Source organism: Gymnodraco acuticeps, unplaced genomic scaffold, assembly GCF_902827175.1.
Source record: "Gymnodraco acuticeps unplaced genomic scaffold, fGymAcu1.1, whole genome shotgun sequence".
In the NCBI taxonomy this organism is placed as follows: Eukaryota; Metazoa; Chordata; class Actinopteri; order Perciformes; family Bathydraconidae; genus Gymnodraco; species Gymnodraco acuticeps.
Genome location: NW_022989750.1, coordinates 1,460,355 through 1,471,010, shown reverse-complemented (window position 1 = coordinate 1,471,010; position 10,656 = coordinate 1,460,355).

Below are 10,656 nucleotides of genomic sequence, written 5' to 3'. Positions count from 1 at the left end.
CTTGTTATCTACCACACTTCCTTCTACATCATACACCATCATTATACATGATGGTGTATATAGGATATATATATTTGTATACATATCTGTAAATTGTATAATTGTATTTAAACGTCTTTTTGATCTCTCAAACTGAGTAAGATTGACAATAAAGTTGACTTTGAAAAATATATATATTCTTTATGAAAATAGTTGACTGTTGTCAAATGAATCCAAATGAAACGTTGGACTGAACTACAACTACGCCTTTAAATCTCTACGGACTGTTTTTCAGTGGGATGGCAAGTTCCTATCTTTAAACATTTATTAGTTTTTTCTCAGAACAGATTTAATTTTCTGAAGTTAATTTAACTTTGCCGACCATGTAAGGTCATCATTAAAAGGTACAATCAATTTGTTTAGGGTTGACTAAAATAATGAAAAACATTCATTTGGATAATTTACTGACAGAATAAGAAACTCAATGATGCTCTACTCACCCGTTCCTTTTTTATAAAGTGAAACAGTTGAAACGATAGATTTTAGTAAACTTAAAAACAACCTTCTCCAAAAGCTATCAAGGAATATACCGAATACTTGTTTTAGAACTTTATTACATATTTTTATATAAATAGTTTGAATGATCCATAATTGACAGAAGCTTGTGTTTACACTGACCTGTTACTCATATATTAATGTCTTTGTAACTTCAGTAAACCACTACCTCACTCATTTCTTTCATTCATCCAGGTTCAGTAAACTAAGTGATACATGAACCAGTTTAATCATTATAATAACGTAGGATTGCAACTCTTTGAAAATGTATGTGGCTCTTAAAAGAGCTGTTGTGTTTGGGTGTGCTGGTCTCAGGTCAGTCTAAGCCCTCTCTCCGCGGATGCGGCGGGCCAGCTGGATGTCCTTGGGCATGATGGGGACCCTCTTTGCTTGGTTCATCTTACTGGGGGGCAGCTACATGGATGTCGGTGCAGTCCACAATCATTGCGCAGTTGAAGGCAGAATGAATTTATGATTGACTCCGAATGAAGCACAACTTCATGTCATACAATACAATGACTTTATTTGTAATTGTGTAAAAAAATATGAGCATTGATTAGCAAGCAGGACCTGCAGGAACAGAGAATGGTGATGGAGCTGGGAAGAGAGAAGAATAAAGAAAACAGATCAACTTTATTATCGGATATTAAAAATTCAATTTCAAAACAAGTTGCCGCTCCTACAGTTTTCTAGTATGTAAAGATGATTTCACATGACCTATGCAAAATATCACACTCAATACATGTGTGTCTCTGGGGGGTGCATTGTGCCTTTGATGTATATAAATAATATATCATAACCAAATACTATTACGTACAGTGGAAATCAGGTTGCCAGAGCAGGTCAGTGTGCATGTTCCTCAACGTCTCAGCAGTTACAGGTGAGGTAAAGAAAATAAAAGAGAAAAAGGTCAGTAACAACACTTTAAAGTAACAACACTTTGAATAATTATCTCTTCTAACAATTTTCTCTCAATAAGCACACAACGACTGTCTTTCCAACAAACAGATTGTCATCACAATGAAACACGTCCAGAAGAATGACATGCAAAGCTCCCTGCCTGCCTTCGACTCTCCCTGAACTGCTTCCTTAGCACCCGGTGGAGGGCGCAGTAGGCTACTCTTCAAATGTTTCACGAAATACTTACCATCATGTTTGGTTACTGTTTAACATTTTGGTTTACTTCATGTAATAAAATAATAACTTCATGGTAAGGCTACTAAAAATGACAAGGCTAAGTAATGTAATGCTAACTAACGTGCTCGCTACTCGTCGCTACTAGCTAGGTAGCTAACTTGACTATGTTCCATGCACAACATGTATATTACCTATGATATTACCTGATATGTCTGATCCAGCGACTCCTGGTCCTTTCATCAGACGGGAAGCGATAGAACGACCAAGTGGTATGATCACTTTTATGATTACAACCTGGTACAAAGCACACAGGCATCTTGTAAAAGTGAATTTATTTTTAGCGATCTATAATTTATTGGAGGGAATAAATCAGTTATGAGATCTTCTTCTTCTTCGCTTTAATTACGAGTCTTATTATAAATCACCGAGCATGCCTGTGACATCACTTACGCGACCCAGAATGGGATTTGGGATTTGTAGTCTTTGTAGTAGCGTATTTTTCATAGTCTTATATTTCAGCAGTTTTACGACAAAATGTGACTTTTTTGACATGGAAATGATTGTTTAAGATTGACAAACATCATATGTGTAGTTCGTGGCACAATTCAAACGGGATCAAAATATACGTGTTCTCTCTCCATTGAATTCAATGTAAATTTTTCGCTTCCGGGGTCCCATGGTCCGGAAGTAGATGGGCGTGACTTCGCCTCTTAGCCTCATGCTAAATGCTAACCGGAGATGAAGGATTTTCAGAATAAAAGCTTAACAACTGGTTGTGCACAAGAATTTCTGGTTTTTCAGTATAAAACAGCATTTCAACTGACGGTATGTTTAAGGTACTTTATGCCATTAAAAACATTGATTTTAATTTCTAACAGTCCCTCCTTACACACCTAAAAGGTGTGTATAATACTGAAATCAATGAGTTCTTCATCTGAACTCTGCATAGTACATAACTCATATCAAAAACATACAATCAAATGGAATGGTTCAAATAGCCTCAACTTTACAAAAATACAAAAAATACTTTGACTGTGGTGAAACACAAAAGTTGTTCCCTTGTGCTTAACTTCTAGTGTTTACATTCAATATGGTTCTTCAAAATAGCAGCAATGGCTTGGTATTAGAACATTTCTTCCTCCCTCCTTTCACAGAAACCGTTCTCATACCACGCTCAGTGTTAAGGCACTTGTTTTTACAAAGTGAAAAGAAACAACCCATTTTAAAATAGTAATGATTCTAAAATGCATGAAATCTATCATATAGAACAGTGAAAAATAATAAAAATGAAATAAACTATCTTGGACCAGTGTAATGTAATAATACAAAATAAAAATACACTATCTTGGAATAGTATAGAGAGTAATAATAAAAAATAAAAATACACTATCTTGGAATAGTATAAGTAAATTGAAATGGATTCACTCCATTTTAGCATTTTATTTTGCTCACTTCTTCACATGATTTCATCATTTAAAGAATCACATCGGCTGGACATTCATTGAACAATCTCATCTCTGAACATCCATATCATTTAACATCATTCAAACTAACTCATCATTTTCATCAACATCTGTATACGGGGGTGGATCGTCCTGTTCTACTAGCATTTGTAACTGTCTCCTCATGAGAAATGTACCCTCCATTTAAGGTATGAAAGTAATATTTTCTCTAGAAGAGGCCGTCGTGATCAATCGGTATTTTAGGACATGGAATTAATGCAACATCTAGGCCTCCCCTGGGCGCCCCTATGCTATCCTTGTACCCTGGAGCCTAAACTCCCCCTGGGACTGGTCTCTTAGCCCTACTGGCTTTGGGGTGTTTCGCCATGTTGATTAAAAACATCACTGGCTGTGCTAGTGCACAGGTCCCAGCCCAATCCTGTGGCAAGACTGAGTACAAGGTTTTAGTTCCACGATACCACCAAACATCTACTCTGGGATACGGCACTTTAGACAGTCATTTCTGGGAGAAGATTTTGGTCAGTTACAACAGTTGTAGAATTTCATCACTTAAAAGTTCCTACTTCAGTACCTTTGGGTGGTCTGTTCTAATGCAGTGATAAAGTCCCTACTTCAGTAGCTTTGGGTGGTATGTTCTAATGCAGTGATAAAGTCCCTGAAATGGTGTGAAAACCGGTGGAATATCACTAACGCATTATACTAATTTATTTCCAATTCTGGTCTACTTAAATAACTATGCTAACCCCTTTTAACAGTGTGTGGAACCTTGGGTGCCCGAGCATGTGATAATTACTCCCTCCTTTAACAAGGACTTTAAAAACAGAAGTAATTTCATTAATGGTTTGTAGTTCAATTCAGAAATTTTCACTCATGGCAGATATGTTTCTCCTTTTAAATAACATCTCTAAATGTCAGGTCATCACTGATTAAATGGATGAGCATTAGGAGGTGGTGGCACTTGTCTTTTAAAACTCATACTCTGGTGCCGTGCGCTCCCTCTGAAGCTGCAAGTAAGATTTAAAACATCTGCAGGGTGGGTTGAGCAACCCCTTCTCCCTGAACGATATTTGTTGTCGAAAATATGCACCATTAAAATGAGTGATCCAAGGCCCCGCATGTATTACTCCCAATTATACTAGTTTTTCAAAATTTAAATTTTCAATCGCTCTTTGCCTAGTGTCTTTTTAAAACTCAACATCTTGGACGACAAACAAATGTTGTTTCCACCTTAACAGTTCTCCTATGGTAATAACCATGCTACAATGGTGAAATCAATACTTTAGATTGGAATACTTTCTTTGGCTTGGTTCTAGCTCGACCTTTAACATTTTCCATTCAAATAAAGATTTGCCTGCTTTCTATATTGTAACAAATTAAATCTTCCCCAAATTCTCACATGAATAAGAATCTCTATAAGAATAATTTGTTTATATGATGAAAAGATTGAATAATATGTTCTACCCTCAGTGTGTTTTTAGGATTATTTTCTAATAAGTGTGTTTATGTGTAAACTCACTCACTCCCGTGTTCCTTCTCTCCCCCTCTGGTTGTCAAGCCACGACCCCCTCACGTTCTGCTGGCCCATGCCAACTCCTCTGGTTCTGTCCTCTCCTCCGTCCTGTCTTCTCCTCAGTCCATCCGCTCTTGGATCCTCCCGCTGTAACTCTTTTCAGTGGCCCAACTGCTTTGCATTTCATCTCCTCCTTTTCAGTCTCTACGCTGTTGCATGGAGGGCGTATTCCGCTCTCATGTCCCACATTCTGCTCTTGTGCCAAATCTCGTGGCTCAGTTTGGAACTTTGTGTCCTGTCTGAGGGACCGATGAGAGTTTGCCTCTTTGTCAGCATACTGGTTTGGTTCTGGATGCCTCAGGTGGAGATGGTTCTGGATGCCTCAGGTGGAGATGGTTCTGGATGCCTCAGGTCGTTGTTGGTTCAGCTCGGGTTCTCTGTCTGTTCGATGGAGGAGGAGGAGTCTCCTGTGGTGAGGTCATTTGTCTGAAGATGGGGTCGTAGCATTCTGACAGGCAGAGAGAGAGAGAGATCTCGGGCCGCATTACCTATAGTTCATTCTAACACACTGAGGTAAAATAAATCCAATCCTTTCCACTCTATTTTCCTAATCTTACTATCTGTCTTAGATGTTAAATGTCATCTAAACCCAACTAATGTCTACTAATGGTTTTACCATATCCCTAAACATTGCTTCCACCCACTGTAACATGGCTACTCCAAATAACTCTTTCAGGAAACCATTTTCTTCTATAAATTAAAAATACCTACATGTTTCAAGCACCACATATTTCACACACTATAAAAGAACATCCCCATATTTTCTCCATCACTTTAAATCTCACTGTTATTTAGAACATAAGTAATTTTTGTGACTGGACATATCTGCAATGTCGCCACAATCTGCTGGGGAATTTTGTTCATAGAGTTTGTACGTACAAAGCTGTACTTGTGGGTTAGTAGCCTGTTTCTACTGTAATCATTTTCAATAATTGTGCTCAGGTCACCGGTCGGTTGTCCATAAACTTAACAGGGGGTATTTCTGGTACAGACTAAAACATGGATCCAGTGTATTTGGAGATTCCCCTAATCTGTAAATCCCCATCACTGATTATCCCGATCACTTAAACCCATCTCATCATTTGATACAAGAACTGCATATATGGGGGGTGAATCATCTTGATTGTAACCGTCTCACCTTTGGGACCGAGTATTTCTAACTCCTCCTCTTGTTGCTCAGCTGATCTTTTGGCTCTGGGGTTAAGTGAAAGTCTCTGAAACACAGCTGGAGTTTTGTTAGTGATGTGGGCATTATCTATGAGTGTACTAATGGATCCATGTCTTACCTGATATTGTACTCCCCATCCAACCAGAAAGGTGCCAAGTGTAATGAGCACAATCAACAATGCTATTCTGACTCTTATCCCTAGGGGACCCCACAATTGGTTTGGCTTTGTTCTTGACATCATCTCTATTTTCTCCATGGTTGTGTCAGTTACAGAATTTAAATAATGAGTACTATAATAACGTATACAAAAATTGGACTCTTTTTCAGATGTAAAGCAAAAAATAGGTTTTGACTTTAGTGTACAATCTATAAAAATCTATAGACAATTCATCTTTTGAGCTGTTTCTATCTTTATCTTATTTCTATTTATTGTTTTGTTCCAGTTCTGCCAAATCAGTCCTAACTCCCAATAATGTTCTGGAAGTTGCCAGTGAAGGGTGACAATGTGTGAGGTGGTGTCAATTTGCTCCTTTTTCTTTACCTTTAAACCGGAGCGCGTGTGAAGTTCATTACAACTTCTCACTGTTCCGTCCACCGGGATCAGCTCACTGTCTTTTGTGAACTTTCACCCTCACCCAATCACCTGGCCGAACAGGAGTCTCTTCTGGTGTCTCGTCTGGTATCTCTGTAGCTTTCCTAGCCTGTGTAGACAAAACTTGGATAATATTACTCAGAGTTCTGACATATTCATTACTTTTATTCGTCTAATATCTAAAACTGGACCACTCCCTCCTTGGAGGAGGCCCAAGCGTCGGCATACCTTTTGTCGTTATGAGACCTATTATTAACTAGATATTGCCTTACGCACTACATTATAAATCAGTAAAATTACTCAAGAATAAATAAATAAAAACTGATTCTTGAAACTGTTGTAAAAACCTTACAACTTCTTCATCCAAGCTCTCAATCAGTGTTATGTTATTTAATCTGCAGCTCATTGCCTTAAAACAGATACTTGGCTGATTATAAAATGTTGTTTATGAGAAAAATGTAATCTGACTCCATAAATCACATAATTATTTGACTAAAAAACTACACTTCCACTAACAATAAATGAAGTTCCCCTTTAAACACAGCCCCGGTCTTCTGACAGGGTCTATCTATGTACTGGCTGGAAAATGTTGTGCCAGTTTCTGTCGCTCCGTCACTGTTCTCCCGCTAACAGTCACTCTCTAGTTCTGCTGGGTTCTTGTTGACTTCTTCACTAGTTTGAGACAAGCGACCCTATCGGACACCTCCCTTTGTCCCTTTTTTTTTAGGTCTCAACAGCTCCACATCAGGTGTATCGCCGCCCCTTGAACTGCAGTCGGTGTAAACAGGAGGACTTGGTAAGGATCCTCCGTCTTGGGCGAGTACTAGGTTTCCGTCTTCATATTTTTGGGTGGAAACCCGTCGTCTTGACCTCACTAGCTGTGTGGACACAATAGTTTTCTGTGTAGGGGAACAACATCACTCGTAATCTCTTTCCTTCTCATAGTTACAAAAATAGTCTGCTAAATGTTCTATTCTGTGGATGCTTTATGTGTAAATGCAAATGCTACTCTCGATTTTGTTTTACATTAAACCTCTCCCTCCTGTGGTGACAGATATGGCTCAATGTAGCTGGATTTCAAAATACCCTTGTGCTGAAGATGCATCACCTGGTGGTCTGGCCCTCTGAGCTTCCTCATTGCTTACCAGGGTGTCAGTGGCATTTGGGTCATGTTTGGCACCCCTGTTCGTCTTTGACATCTCTGGGACCCCCTGCCTCCGTTGTCATCATGGAAACCTCCCCGGGGTAACTGCATGGAGGGCCGTTGTTTGGTGCAATGTTCTGCGGACACTCTCTGGACCAATGTGTCAGCTGACCACATTTGTAGCAGCCTTCATCTGTTCTTCGTCTTGATCGTGGCTCTCCTCTCCATTGTCCCTTTTGTTGATGCTGTATGGGAGTGTATGCCTGTGCTTGCGGCTGTACTTGGGTAGGAGGATATGCAGGTGTTTGCTGTTGCCGAAATTGTGTGGGAAGATATTCTGGTACTTGCAGCATCCTGTGTTGCGGACAATATCTGGCCCAATGTGAGAACTGACCACATATGGAGCATCCTTCACCTTGGAAACCTTGTCCTGTTGATCGATTACCTCCTTGGAAACGCCCTCCTCCTCTGCCACTTTGTCTTCCTCGGAAACCTCCTCCCCCTCTTTGTTGATTCTGCATCTGAATCTCTGGCACTTCCTGAGCTTGAATTGTTGGAGGTGTCTGACCTGCCTTCTCTGGTTCTATGGCCATCCCTGATGTAGCTGCCATTTGCCTTGCCGCTTTCTTGTTTTTATTAGCTTCGGTATCTTTCTCAGCTATTTGCATCTTCAAGAGTCTCAGTTGTAGTGCTTCCATTTCTGTCTTTTGTTTTTGTCTTTCTTCTGTGATTTCTTCTAATAGTATGTTCTCTTCTATCAGGTGTTTTGATTTACTGGTTAGCACTCTTACTTCATACTCCAATTCTTTGAGATGTTTGTCCGTGGAGACTCCATCCAACTGCAAGACTTCTCCTATAGAACCAACATTCGGGGAGGGAGGAGAGACTTCGGCCAGGCTTAGATACAGCTTCGGAGTTTGGATAACTGGAGCCTCTTTGGTTTTTTCTGCTATGTCTTCCCTCACTGCCAGGTCTGCTACTTGGACCACATGTATGCTGTCTGCCAATAGGCTGGCATATTCCAGATGGAGTATCAGACTTGTAACTCTTATAAATCTTTCTTCAGCTTCTCTCCATATAGTTAGCTGTTGTAGGCATTGTTCGGGCTCATAGTCGAGTACTGCTCTTCTATGGGCTTTTGTTGGTCCAGGTTGATCATCTGCTGGAACCAGTCCTCTTGTTTGCCACTATTCCAACAGTTTCTCTATTTGGTTCCATGTCTTCTGTCTTTTAATTGGAAAGGTTAAAGCATCTGATCTGATTTTTATCCTTCCCTTGATATCTGCAGTCGAGCCTGGCTCTGCGTCTGGTCTCAACTTAGTTTCTCTTGGTGACATGTTCTATCAGCTGTTCTATCAGCTGTTCTATCACCTCTATCAGCTGACGCCAACAGGCAGGAACATAGAAGCATAACACCTCTATCAGCTGACGCCAACAGGCAGGAACAGGGAGACAGAACACTGAGAGCACAGTAGCCAAGGTTACGAGGTGCGTGTGCTCAGTCAGGACAGTTTGAACTGATAAACTGGGTCAAAGTTATGGGCCTTGGAAAATATTTCCACAACAGTTTCTCTCTTTTTATCAATTTTGATAATCTAAAAAACCTTAGTCTAATAATATTTTGTTCAATACTTAAATCAATGGGAATCTTCAGATTTGAGTGTGGACTTACACAATATCAATTACATCAATAACAATCACATTAAGATTGAAACATTCAATCACAATGATTGATACAGCCAATCATAATAGAAAAATAATCTCTCATCAGTGTTTGGATCATCTTTTGTCAAAAGCATAATAATGAACACACATAAAACACAGGTGCACAATAGCAAAAATATTTGTTTTGGGCCACAAAACACCTTAAACATTAAACAGAAATTAATCCAGTACTTTGTTGTAGGTCTTTCTGTGCATGGATAATACATTAAAGAGTAGTGTTGTTAAGCCTGATTGCTGGACGATTAAGGATATTAACATTATCTGTGATAATAGTAGAAATATCTTATTATTCAATACTTTATAATCTGAAAATATTAATTAATACATTTTGTTTAGTGCGAAAGTGTAATCTGATCCGGCAAAAATATATTAATCACCACTATTCAACACATGTCTGATCATTGGAAATATAAAGACAGTCATTAATTGTACATCTGTAAACATCCAAGATATAAAATCAATGCAAAGTTCATCTTTGTACGAGAGCTGGAAGAACGTGTCCTTCAGTCTTTCTGACTCGTTCTCCTCCTCTCTTTATGACAAAGAGTGTCTGGTGTGTATAAAGGCATCCTGATACTGTAGATGCTGATTGGCTCAAAACTCTTCTTCATCAGAGCCCCATATTTAAACCCCCCAATTGCTCTGCTTTTGTGTGGCTCATTCAGTGAGCAGTGTAGTTGATCCCCCAGTGAAATGGAGGCTCATCGGCCTGCATTCCTTCTGCTATCTGCTTGAGAGCAGTGCCCCTGCGTATTCCAAGTGGCGCATCCAGGTCTCCCCCCGTGATGGGAGAGGTTAGAAAGACATCTGCTCCTCCAAGAAACAAGGAACCTTGTATGAAGCCTCTGAAGTCCTCGCTCGTCCCGCAGGGTTGTCTGCTTGAGCCCACCGAGCAGAATGGTGAAGAAGCATCCCATCTCCTCAGATAGTTGAAGATTAGAATCCTCTCATCTCGAACAACCTCGTGCCTCCTTGCCAGTGGCTGGGGTTGCCCTCTGCAGCCGGAGAGTGTGACCCTCTCTCTCTGACCCTTGGCCTTCAGAGCTGTCCTAGTTATTGGGTTAACACTTGATAGGGATGTTTTCCTGAGTGCAGACAACTCAAAGTAATGGATTAGCACATTATCATTTAATTATAAAAATAGGATAGGCCCCTCAGAATTATTTGGGAGCCTTCCTGACACATGCACATGCATACATGTAAGGTTTGTGTTAGTCATTTAACATGCAAGAATCATATACTCATCAGTCCAAAGCAGAGAAATGTTATATTAAGTTAAAGGTGAGCTCGTCCCTGTGGATATCACCCCTTCTCAATGATTCT